This window comes from Diceros bicornis, chromosome 9 (genome assembly GCF_020826845.1).
Source record: "Diceros bicornis minor isolate mBicDic1 chromosome 9, mDicBic1.mat.cur, whole genome shotgun sequence".
Lineage (NCBI taxonomy): Eukaryota > Metazoa > Chordata > Mammalia > Perissodactyla > Rhinocerotidae > Diceros > Diceros bicornis.
The window spans coordinates 68,039,075-68,051,623 of record NC_080748.1 but is presented as its reverse complement, the minus strand read 5'-3'; the positions used below and the strand labels follow the sequence as shown (position 1 = coordinate 68,051,623).

Here is a 12,549-nt window from a genome sequence, read left to right as displayed (position 1 = left end):
TGGCTGATTAGGTCCACGGTTTGTATTATGTGAACTTTTCAAAATAGAAACCAGCTTAAGAGGCAAAGTGTTTATTTGGGATCAAAGAATTGCAATTTGGGGAGCAGATTCAGGAGGAAACCCAAACCGTGCCCCAATTACAGAAGAGGGGCTCAGGGTTTTTAAGGTGAAATGGGAAAATATGAGGTAAGATGTTTTTAAGAAGAGTTCATTGGTGCTGACAAGCTAAACTGCTCTTGGCTCTACATTACTGATTACTGATTCTATCTTCAGATAGAAAGCCTGTAATCATCAGTCTTTGTGATCAGCATGTCCATGTTTCTGCTGACTTCTCAAACAATTTCTAGTAAAACAATTGTGATTTTGGCCCAGTCCAAAAGATTAACCCAGCCCAACGTTCAAGACAGCAAGGCGGTTTCTCTGGAAAGGCAGCTCTGACTTCGTTTTTAGATGACTCCACTAAAGTCAATTTTGATACTACTCACTCTAATCTCCTTATCAAAACAGTTGGTCAGCCACACCCTTGGTGTCCTCCTCAGAACTTGCATTCTCATTTTTTTTCGCAAAACGGATAAGGTGAGAATTTTTCAAATCTTTATGTTCTACTTCCTTTTTGCTTATTGCTTTACAATTCCTTCTTCAATTTATTTCTCCCTGCATTTTACTATCAGCAGTCATGAGGAGCTAAGCCTCTTTGCTTAGAAATCTCCTCAGCTAAGTATCTAATTTTATTACTCACAAATTCTACCTTCCGTAAAATGCTAGAACACAAACTTAATTCAGCCAAGTTCTTTGCCATTTTATAACAAGAATTACCTTTTCTCCATTGTCCATTGACCTCATCCGAATCGTATTTACCATCCATATTTCCACCAACATTCTACACATGATTTATGTATTCTACAAAAAGATGGCAGCTTTCTCTACAGCTCTACTCTTCTCTTTCCGAGCCCTCACCGGGATCACCTTTAACAGTCGCTTCATGGCAATGTAGGCTTTTTCAAGCACGCACCTCAAAACTCTTCCAGCTTCTACCCATAGGCAGTTCCAAAGGCACTTGCACATTTGTAGGTTTTTGTTACTGCAGCACCCCACTTCTCAGTGCCGAAAGCTACGTTAGTCAGTTCAGGCTGCAGTAACAAAATACCATAGACTAGGTTCGCTTCAGCAACAAACATTTGTCATATCAACATTGTTATAAGTGATAATTATCATGTCTCAGTATTGATGTAAATGAAAGTATTGTTGCCTATGAAACTGCATATATTATATTATAAAATTAAGTGTCTAATGGTGGTTGAAACTAATAAGAAAAAATTATTTAAAAATCATGCTTGCTTTGGCAGCACATACACTGAAGTTAGAGTGGCTCAGAGAAGATTAGCTGGGCTCTTGAAAAGGATGACACACAAATTCATGAAGCACTCTATATGTATTTTGTAAAGCATGTGATCTTGAACGTTATTGTTTCATTATAAATCTGAAAAAGATTCTGCTAGAGTTCAATGGTAGATAGCGACCTTTACTAGAAGAAAGTTAGTAATTTTTGAAGTTAGTAATTTTTAAAAGTTTAAATTTTAAGTCTTAAGTGCTAAAAGTAGTCTATTTTATTTTCTGAATCAATTAATACTACTTCCCCCCATATTTTACTTTATTCTCATGAAGTGTATTTGGAAATAAATAATAATTATATTTTAATATGATGTTATTACAATGTTGTATTGAGATACTATTTATAATCTGCCAATTCATTTCTCTTCTACTAGAGATTTCCAAAAGGAATAAACAGGAATTTAGAAACAAGAAAAGACAGATATTAATATTGCAGAAGCATCATACATTTACAGATAAACTAATCTATAGTGTAAAGTAATAAAAAGGTGCCTTGATTAGAACAATTTACTTTGCACTTTGTCAGCTACCACATCTGACTTTTCTATATAAGCTCACATTTAAGGATGCAAATTTTAACTATCAACTTATAACTAATTAAAAAAAAATCTTTCCTACCATTATGGTTATTTGAGCTTGAGAATTCCTTTCGAGAAAACATTACTGAAAAGGTGTTGAGGTAAAAGGAAAAGACGAGAAAGAAAATGGTAATTTTAGGAATAGCAGAAAAATGTACAGTACAATGGAATGCCAGTTTGGAAAAATATGCACAGCCTAGAAATTAGGGTAATAAAAGACAGTATGTAAAACAATATGTCTAAAGTTCAGACCTGGCATATTGAATGGATATGCAACCTGATTTAGGCAAAAGCAGTTGTGACCTGTCCTCATCAAGAGGAGAAGACTATAAAGTTAAAAAAAACCCAAACAAACAAATGAGGAGTAGAAGTGTATGAGTTAAACAAATATATATTTCAGAATTAAATATTCTAACAAGGAATAATAAAGCAACTATATGAGAATAAAATGCGAATTGAGATTAATATCGAAGGTTTCTGCAATTAAAGGATATGTTGGAAGAAAAACATCCTAAGAATTGGTACATTATTTCATCGACAATACATCCTGTTGTAGAAAAGTCACAATTACATCTGTTTGTTGTTATATATTTCTTAAAGTGTCATTTGTGATATCTAAAAATGTTTTTATTAAGGGTTTGTATCTGATTTGATCTATAGCAAAAATCATCTTAGCACCCATGTCATGATTATGAAGTGCTGAAAACGCTTCAGTAAAATTACTATTGTTTCTTAATAATGGAGGGAATGGAATTACTAAAATAATTTATAACTCAAAATTTTAAATACAAAATATATTTTCAATATTTTTAAATTGATTACAGTGAAAAATTATATAAAACTCTATTATAATAAAAACTCTTCATACATTTCAGAGAATTTCTGTTTTTTCCCACTATTGCAAATTATTTTATCCAAATAAAAATATTTACAATTTTCTAACTGACAGTATCTGATAAGTCCATTTCCTCTTCTTATAAGAGGTAAGTTTATTCAGATCCCTACTCCTATAATAGAGCTAAACTATCTTATGTGCACTTCTGTTGGTGGGCACATTTTTTACCATACATTGCCCTATAGCACCTTGGGTACAGCTGACAAATTCAAAGTAAATACTTTACCCAGGAGCCTGGTTAGGTGTGGTTGAAATAAAAGATGAGTAAATTACTCTCAGTGAAATTTGAACTAATTAAATCTGAGAGAATAAGTTAGCTATATAAGAATATTAAATGAATGGTTATGAGGAATAGTTAGGATTAAAAAACACACAATGGAAAGTGTTCAAGTCAAAGTTATGCAGAGAAGGAATTACTCTTAAGTGGAGGAATGTTGTTGGCAGAAAGAGGTGTATAGTAACAACCAGCTATGCCATGAGAGAGAGAAAATTGAGGCCACACTGGAGCACAGCACTATTGGTTTTAGATGACTTCCACATTTATTCTACGTGTATCCACAATACCACTCTTTCCTTGACTGGGCATATTTTCCTTAACAAAATAGTGCTATGCTAGACCAAAAGAACTCAGATAGTAACTTGCAAAATCATATAAGGGAGAAAATTCTTCCATTCTAACAAAAATTTTCTAAAGAGTTCCTCCAAGAACTCCTTTTATCTACAGGTCAGCAAATTGGGCTCCAAAAGTTAATTGATATGATAAATATACACATAGAGTCATTTATTGCCTACTCCTTAGGTTAAGAATCCTCACAGTTAGTGGAATTATCCTCATAATTTCCAACAAGATAACCCAATTTTTCATGACTGAAACCTCTAAAGAATTTAGTATGTTAGTTTTAATACACACTGAGAAAAAATAGGTATTAATCCGCATTTTTGTATTAAAATAAAAACATCTTAATGAGACAAATTATAAAGATAATTGGTAGACAGAGAAGAACAGACGAATATTGATTGTCCTAATCATTAGAACAGTACCCACTTCGGGGCCGGCCCCATGGTGTAGTGGTTAAGTGTGCGAGCTCCGCTGCTGGCCGCCTGGGCTCAGATCTTGGGCGCACACCAATGCACCGCTTGTCAGGCCATGCTGTGGCGGCGTCCCACATAAAGTTGTGGAATATGGGCACGGATGTTAGCTCAGGGCCAGTCTTCCTCAGCAAAAAAAGAGGAGGATTGGCATGGATGTTAGCTCAGGGCTGATCTTTCTCATTAAAAAAAAAAAAAAGAAGAACAGTGCCCACTTCAAATTCTTTTGAGGGGCCTTTCCTGCCCTGCCCCACCTCCTCAAATTTTAAATATTAGAAATAGGAACTAGAAACCTCATTGTCACATTTATACATTATTAAATAATAACACCTAATTCATTTCATTTTCAGCAGCTTAATTGTTAAACATATTCATTATGCAGAAATTGTAGCCTCACTGACTCTTTACTGAGTAAAGCTATTATGCTCATACCAATATACTTAGTAATCTGTTGTGTTTTAATTCTTCCTTTGAGATAGTGAATGTTGAATAAAATTGAAATCCCTTAATATATTATTTCAATCTACAATTCAAAAAAAAATTTGAAAGGAGTAAAAGGGCATCTGTCATATGACTAGATCCACTTAAAAGGGAGTGCCTATCTAGTCCAGATCCCCAGAGTGACAAAAATTCAAAATGAGTTAACATTTCATTTGAAGTTACCCTTTTCAGTTTAGATTTTAAATTTCTGAGTGACTTATTCTAATCTATATTCAACACTATTTTGTTGGAGTAAAAGGGCAATGGTTATGTATTAAAATTCACTTGGGAAAGAACAAGGTATACAAAGAAAAAACATTTTTTAAATAAAGGAGAATAATATCTGTTGTAAGAATTACTTTCTAGATATATTTTCTTCGTCCTTAGAAGAATTTTAGCTGCAAAGAAATATCAATTATACCCTTTTGCTATTCTCTTGAGTCCTGTGACAAGATTAGCTTGGGGGAATCTTGGGGCCAACTTGAATATGAGGCTCCCAAGGGAAAAAAGCAGGTCAAATGCAACCTCCAGAAGCTTCTCTGCTGCATTGGTTGCCTGGGAGTTTGCCAGATTGTTCTGTGTCTTTTGGGGGTTAAAGCCTTGAAAATTTTTCCTCTGATTATGGCTACTCTATGACTATGTCTGACCCTTAGGATGTAAAAGTGTTTTTTGGGCTATGGGAAATCATTTGAGAGTTATCAAATGCATCATGTTTATAAGTGATGATTTTATAATTCCCATTTTGCTCCAGCTGAGAATTAGAAAAATCTGTGTTTTATATTGGACATCTTCAAAGAAATTTAACAAACCATTACTGCAATACTTTTTGCTGATTCCGTTGTTTACAAGGTTGCAAGCATGCCACCTCTCAAGTGTTCAAGTCAGTGGGAAACTGTCAATGAATAGAGGGTACTTTCATTTTAACCAATTGTTACAATTTCCTCTTCCAACTCCTGTAAAATGTCAGCAGCACTTTCTAGAAATATATTTGAACTACTCAATTCATTTTCCTTTTATTTACCATTTATGCCTCCTGGTACAACTCCCACATTGAAATTGCTCTTGCATAAATCACCAATGATTCTCATGTTAGGAAAACAAATAGATGTTTTTTTGGTGTTATCTTGCTTAACCTCTTTTCGTTCATTCATTTAATGAATTATTGAACATCTATTATTGCCAGGCACTGGGGAAACAGAGGTGCGCAAGATAGAGACAGACCACATCCTTATGGTATTTACAATTTAGTCTGAAAGACAGACCCTGAACAAGTAATTGTAGAGGTGTTAAATGTTAGAAAAAGGTGCCATGAGAACATATAATTGAGCGACCTACCCTAGCTTTGAAGTTAGAAAAGGTCTCCTAGCAGAAGCAATTTTCAGCTGAGTTCTAAGTGTAAGTAAAGTGTTGATTTGTGAAGTGAGGGTAAGCAAGAAATTTTTTAACAGAGAAGAGCAAGTTCCGCTTTCTCACCTTTCTTTCAGTTAACACCTACTCGTCTACCAAAGTAGCACTAAATCTAGATGTAAAATAATGAGGATTTAAAATCAGGGACAGAAAACCATGAATGTATTCAATTGTATTAGGAACATGGATTTGGTGATTGTGTGCATGTGAAGACGGAGAAAAGGTAAAGTTAAGGAAGTCCCCACATCCAGATGGGACCACTAGGTAGGAGACGGTCCCCTTTCCTAAGACTGGGAACACCAGAATAGCAGCAGGTTTGGAGAGAGCTTGTGAATCCAGTTTTGCACGTGTTGAATTTGAGGGGTTTGAAAGAGAAACTGGTAGGAGTGACAAAATATATCACTCCTACCAGGAGGCGATTAAATATATGTTGCTCCAGAAAAGAGGCTGGAGATACACATAAGTATCTTAATCCCAAACTGAACTCGTAATCACAGATAACAAAATATGATCCCGATTCCCCTATATCTTTATGATCATAGGTCTAGCATCCAGGTAGTAATCAAACACAGAAGGCTGAGACACACTCACTCTTATTTCTCATTTTCCATGTCTTTTCCCTCATTATGTCCCTCCAGTTCTTTTTAAATTTCCTCAGCCTCACCTTGTTCCATTCCTCGCTTCCTTAAGTGCCTTCTTTTCTGGGGAATTGCAATAGCCTGCTAATTCAAGTTCTTTCCTTGAATAAAATGGACATTTATATTGCTGCCAGGGTGAGCTATTTAAGATAGAAAACGTTTCTCTGTTTCCTCTTCTCAATGCTAACTTCTAATAGGTCTTCTTATGCTGCTTGGTTTTACCAGTGGAATTCTTTCTCTCTCATTTTTCCATACTTCTCTTTTTCCAAAGTATATATGGGAATAAATTCTCTTGGACTCTTTTTCATTTGCCAATTATTTTGCTTAAAATCTAGCCAACATAGATCGTAAAGCATTATTTTCATTATGGAAGTGATGAATAAATGAACATTAATAAGAAAAGTTAAAATATTGACATATATGAAGAAGCCGTTTGGTTTAAAACTAATTCGGCCTGAACTTGTTTTTCCGGAAAGGCCTGATGTGACCTGTCAAACATGCATTGTACATCTACTTTAAACATTGACAATGTCCCAAAACCAAGAATGATGGCCTCAAAGATAGGGATGTATCCTCCTCCCATATCAGCATTTCTTTAAAGACAAGCATATCTTCGCAGAAACTAAGGATTAATTGTTGACCTACTGTGCTCATTTTGTGGCCACTGACCTGCTGACCACTAACCTGCTGTGCTCATTTTATGACCACTGACCTTCTGTGCTAGCAAAACATCTTGTGACTGTGGTAAAAGACACACTGTCGTATTTGATGTATGTTCCTGTTCCAAGACGATATATAACCATGCTGCGCACCCTCCTTCTTCGGAGTGCTACCTTCCTTGGTTAAGGTTTTCTCCTGGGCTATAGTCATCAAAATTGGTTCATAGAATAAACTCACCCAAATTTTGATTTACAGATTAATTATGGATTATTTATACTGACAGAAATAACAGAAAAAAGTAAGATGATGGGTAACAGCATGGCTTATAGAGAAAGACTATTTGCATTGAGATTCCAGCCGCAAAATCTATCAGTTTGGTGACCTTGGACAATTAACCTACCTGTGCTTTGTTGTCTTCAAGTGTACAATAGGAATAATAATAGTGAATATTTCATAGTGTTGTTCTGAGGATTGAATTAGTTAATATATTAAAGTGCTTAGAATGGTACCTGACACAAGAAAACACTGCATGTTATTATTAACTATATAAAGGATGACTTCTTAATACTAATAAAAGAGGGAATGCATATAATATGAATTAACTAAATTAACTTAGTTGTTGATGTAGTCAAGATTTATTGAGTACCTGGTGGGTGATAGGCACTGTTCCAATACTGGTTGTATAGAAGCAAACATAAAAATCATGGTTTCTTCCATTATGAAACTTAGCACCTGGAGGAAGAAATATATATTATACATCTGTGAGGAGTGATGTGTTCATCACACTCGAACATTGCATGGACATAGAATATTTAATATTTTTGAAATAAGATTTATCTTTTTCTCTTACACTTACTTTCCTTTGCTTCTTGGTTTCAATAATGGAAATATCTACTCATTTGCTCTATTCAGAACTGGGAATTGTCCTCTACTCCTTGCCCTCACTTTTATTCATGTATTCCACAAGTATTTGTTGGGTGCATTCTTTGGTAATATAACATTGAACATGATAGACAGAATCCCCACCACCTCGGAAACAATGCTATTGTAAATATCTCACAATTCATGGTTAATTTCCTTAAAGAGGTAGTGGTCTTGTTGATGAGAAGTCATACACATCTACCATAACACTAAAGAACTAAATCATTCAAGAAAACAATGTAAGAGCTACTATAAGGCAGCAAGTGACCCTAGTAAGAATGAAAGAGGAATGCAGAGTTAGAGGAGGCCGTCTTGGTCAGGGAAGCTCATTGAAGCTTTTTCTATTACAAGCGGGATTCGAAGCTTTTTCTATCAGAAGTGGGGTTTGAGAGATGGTGGGCTTTACATAGGTAAGAAAGAGATATGACATTCCAGAGAGGTTGAGTCAAATTCATCATTTATTCATTAAAGCTGATTATTTTCCTTTAGTTTCTAGCCAAATGCCTGATTATTGGTACTCTATTTCAGCCCCAGAGTGGAGGTCTGTGTCCTGGAAGTAGAAAATGACAATGAGAAGACTTGAAACTCACCAAATTATTAGCAACTACATAGCCATTCCACAGGGGATCCTAACACCCACCCTACCCCCAAACCCAGCTTTTATAATGTGCTCATGATTTGTCCATATTATCTAGAATTGTTCCTGTACATGATTATTAAGGATTTCTGAACTGGCAGAATGGATCCAAAGTTACTTTAATAGTGCTAGAATAAATAAAGCTTAACAGAGCTCATCTTGGAAGCAAAACTGATGAGGGAAAATCTGAAAGGCCCAAGAGTAAAAATAGTATTAGACTCACAGTCCAGAGCTTGCTTTGTCTGCCTTTTCATGAAACCTTAATTGGCCTTATATGTTTATTCCATTTTTACCTCTGCTGATTCTTGTTCTCATCTGGTCTTGTCTATAGATTTGTGTATTCCCTCTGCTCAATTGACAAAAGCCTTAGCACAGGCTCTGCCAGCAAACTTGTTTTGTGAGATTTCAGTTATCTGTCTCAATTTTGCCTGCTCTATAACTCTGGCTTTCCAGACAAATTTTGGGTTCCCCAGTAACATAATTCCCTGATCTGACACACAGTCGTTTAATGAAAGGAACATATCTTAATTAAAACATATGATTAGCTTTGTCAATTCAAATGAAAATAACTCTAATTTAGACATAGGCATAGAATTTTAAAGTTAGAAGGGGCCTTAGAGATCACCTAATAAATGAATGGTGTTGATAATTGCTCTCCCCTGCTGTGTGCATTAGCGTCTGCATTGCATTCAGTGCTGTCAAATACATACTTTCAGAAGAAATAATATGACTTTAGGAATATGGAAAGTTTACAATAGTTCTACTTCTTAGCAATCTTGCTAAAGTCCTCTGACCTTACAGTTCATGACATAATTATTTATTAGGCTAGGGATAGAATCATTTATGGCTTAGAGCAGATAATAAAAGGGATTACTACCCAGGCAGTTTCTTCCTTAAACGCACAGTTTTCCTAATCTCTTTCCCTATGGCAACAGAGCAATTACTTTCCAGCACGTTGATTCCTTTGTACTTTAAATATAGATAAATGTAATCATGCTGAAAACCTGTGGGTTAGCTAGTGCTCCTGAATTGAAATCGCAAACTGCAGAAAAGCATTGATTCACAGCTTAGTTTTCTACAAAACCTGGTTACAACTGTATGTAAAAGACCAGACGGCTCTCAAGTAAATCCATTACTACTATAGCTGTGAAGAATAATGTCTAATATGCCTGATTCTTGATTAAAACATTATTTCCAGAAAATGGAATAAGTTTGTTGGATTTTTTGTCTGCCTCTTTAAGAAATTACAAGTAAAACTTGGTTGATCTACAAAGAAAATTTATAAAATAAAATGATGATTGGATTAAGATAAGGGAAGAGGGAAATAACGTAGTAGAGCAGAATCTCTGGAATTATGTAGAGGAATCAAGCAAATCATACATGGAAAACAAATTATACCAAAGAGAATGTGTTTTAAAATTAATATTGCACAAAGTACTAAATGAGTTTAGGTTATTTAAATATTTGTGTCTCATGTGAAATGAGTTTCTCAATGATTAACACACTTGAATTAAGAGAAATTTCTACAAGCCTGGGTGTGAACTTTTCCTAAAAGACAGTCAACTCCACCAAAAATGGGAAGTCCATCTAAAACACTATGAAAATTCTTGTGTTTTATATAAATTACTCTATTTTTATCAGTTCTCAAATAGCTCACAAAATATTACGAATATATCGTAACTAGGATAATTTATGTAAAAAAAACTGTGGCAGGAGCTTGTATTCACTGTCATTATCAAAATCAACCCTGGATTTAGTATTTCTTGGGTTAGGAAGACTAAAGAGCAAATCATTAAAGTATCTGAGGATTTTCTTCCCTTTTTTCAAAAATAAAATTAAAACATATTGAAACTGGGGGCCAACTTGCTTTAACTCTACTCAGTTGTCTGTTTGCCAAAGTAGTTTGATAATGCATTACTAAAACCCACCCTATGGCTAACATCTCTGATGCCTGGGTCACCGTGGTAACAGGTGCTAGAGTTTTTCAGGAACTGATAGTTGGCTCCTTGTATAGTTTAGGCTGGTTAAGACCACTGACTCATCAACTGGGCCTGTGTGGATGACTGATAGGTGACCCTTTGACATCAAGGAGCTGAAAACTCCACCCTCAGATCATGGTAATGCCACCATTTTCTGAACATGTGTCCTATGAAGAGCCATAAGGTTTGACTACTATGCTTGTGCAGATCATCAATTACCTTACTTCTCCTTACTCCAATCATCTATTCCCACTTCAGACTACCCTGCCCCTTTATCCCATAAATATCCCTATTCCTCATTTTTCTGGGAGGCAGATTTGAGATTGGTTCTCCCATTTCCTTGCTTGGCTGCCTTATGAATAAACTCTTTCTCTTTGCAAACTTCTCACTTGCTGATTGGCATAATCATGTGGTGGGCAAAATGAACCTGGTTTGTTAACAATATCATTGGAAAGTGTAATATCTTTGATTCTCCCATTGGAATGGCATAACATAGGTCAAAATTAAATAATGGCATGTCTTCTGAAGTTTAAAAGGGATAAAGCAAGACAACGTCTTTACCAAAGCGCAGCATTATGATTACTCCTGTTCAGTGATGGTAGATGTAACATTTTGAGACACTCCAACTTCCGCTGCTTAGCTCCCAAATTAAGCAGCAGTAATTGATGATGATGTAGGTGGTTGACCTGATAACAGATATTAGATATTGCCTAAATTGTAAATGTTATTTCTTGTATTCCATTAATGTCATCTTTCAATACAATAGTTAAAATAGTATTTTAAATCGAATTTTCAGTTGTTAACTAAATAATCACCTCTATCTTGAGACCTTGTACATAATTGATGCAGGTATTGATTTAGGTCCTATTGTGCAGAGCAGGTAGAAACAAGACTAAAAGAAGTGGGTTTTAGATCATAGAAAGTCCTGAGTGTGTTGATAAGGTCGTATTTTAATCATTTAGTGAATGCTAATTCAGAGGTAACTTTTTTTTTTGTGAGGGAGATTGGCCCTGAGCTAACATCTGTGGCCAATCTTTCCTCTATTTTATATGTGGGTTGCTGCAACAGCATGGCTGTTGAGTGGTGTAGGTCTGCACCCAGGATCGGAACCCATGAACTTGGGCTGCCGAAGCAGAGCATGCTGAACTTAACCACTATGTCACCAGGCCAGCCTCCAGAGATAATGTTTTTAAGCAAAAGGATAAAATAATTAGACTCATCACTGAAAGATGATTCAAATATTGTGAGGAGGGACTAACTGAGGCAAGATGGGAAAGAGGAAAGTCACTTAGTTCTAATAATCTACATGAAAAATGTTATGGGGCCAGAACATAAAGAATTAGGATGGAGAAGATAAGGATTAAAAAAATGATTAAAATTGTGCAGGCCTTACTACTGATTTGAGATGCGGCAGAGAGACAAAGGAAAAAGGAAGAATCTAGGATAACAATCACATTTGTGGCTTGGGTAATTGGTGAATGATTATTTCATTTTCTCAGGTAGTGAGTACAAAAAGAGAACACATTTGATGCAGGAAGATTTTGAGTTGGGTTTTGAATATGCAGAGCTTGAGATGAGTGTGTGAAAACAGGAGCAGGTTGTGTTGAGAATTTTTGTTCCTTAGATGGCGAAATAATGAATGTGGTTGTGGTAGACAAGGGAACAAATATAGAAGAGAAGACAACTAAAGATGAAATTCTCAGAAACATTGCTTTTAGGCTGAGAACCAATGCTCAGGAGGATGAGTGGAAAGAAACTGCAGAGCAAAAAGAGGAAAATCAACAAAGTGTTATCCAAGGGGCCAAGTTTCAATAGTGTTTCAAAAAAAATGAAATAGTGAATAAGTCAAATCTAATGCCAAGAGGAAAAACAG

The 12,549-nt window shown here is 35.4% G+C and overlaps 1 non-coding gene across 1 annotated transcript; it reads left to right on the top strand.

Annotated features, from left to right (window-relative positions):
• Positions 1–1,334: 1,334 nt before the first annotated feature.
• LOC131410420 (U6 spliceosomal RNA) lies at positions 1,335–1,436 on the top strand. The gene has a single exon (XR_009221237.1). It is a non-coding gene; the product is annotated as a U6 spliceosomal RNA (small nuclear RNA).
• Positions 1,437–12,549: the final 11,113 nt, after the last annotated feature.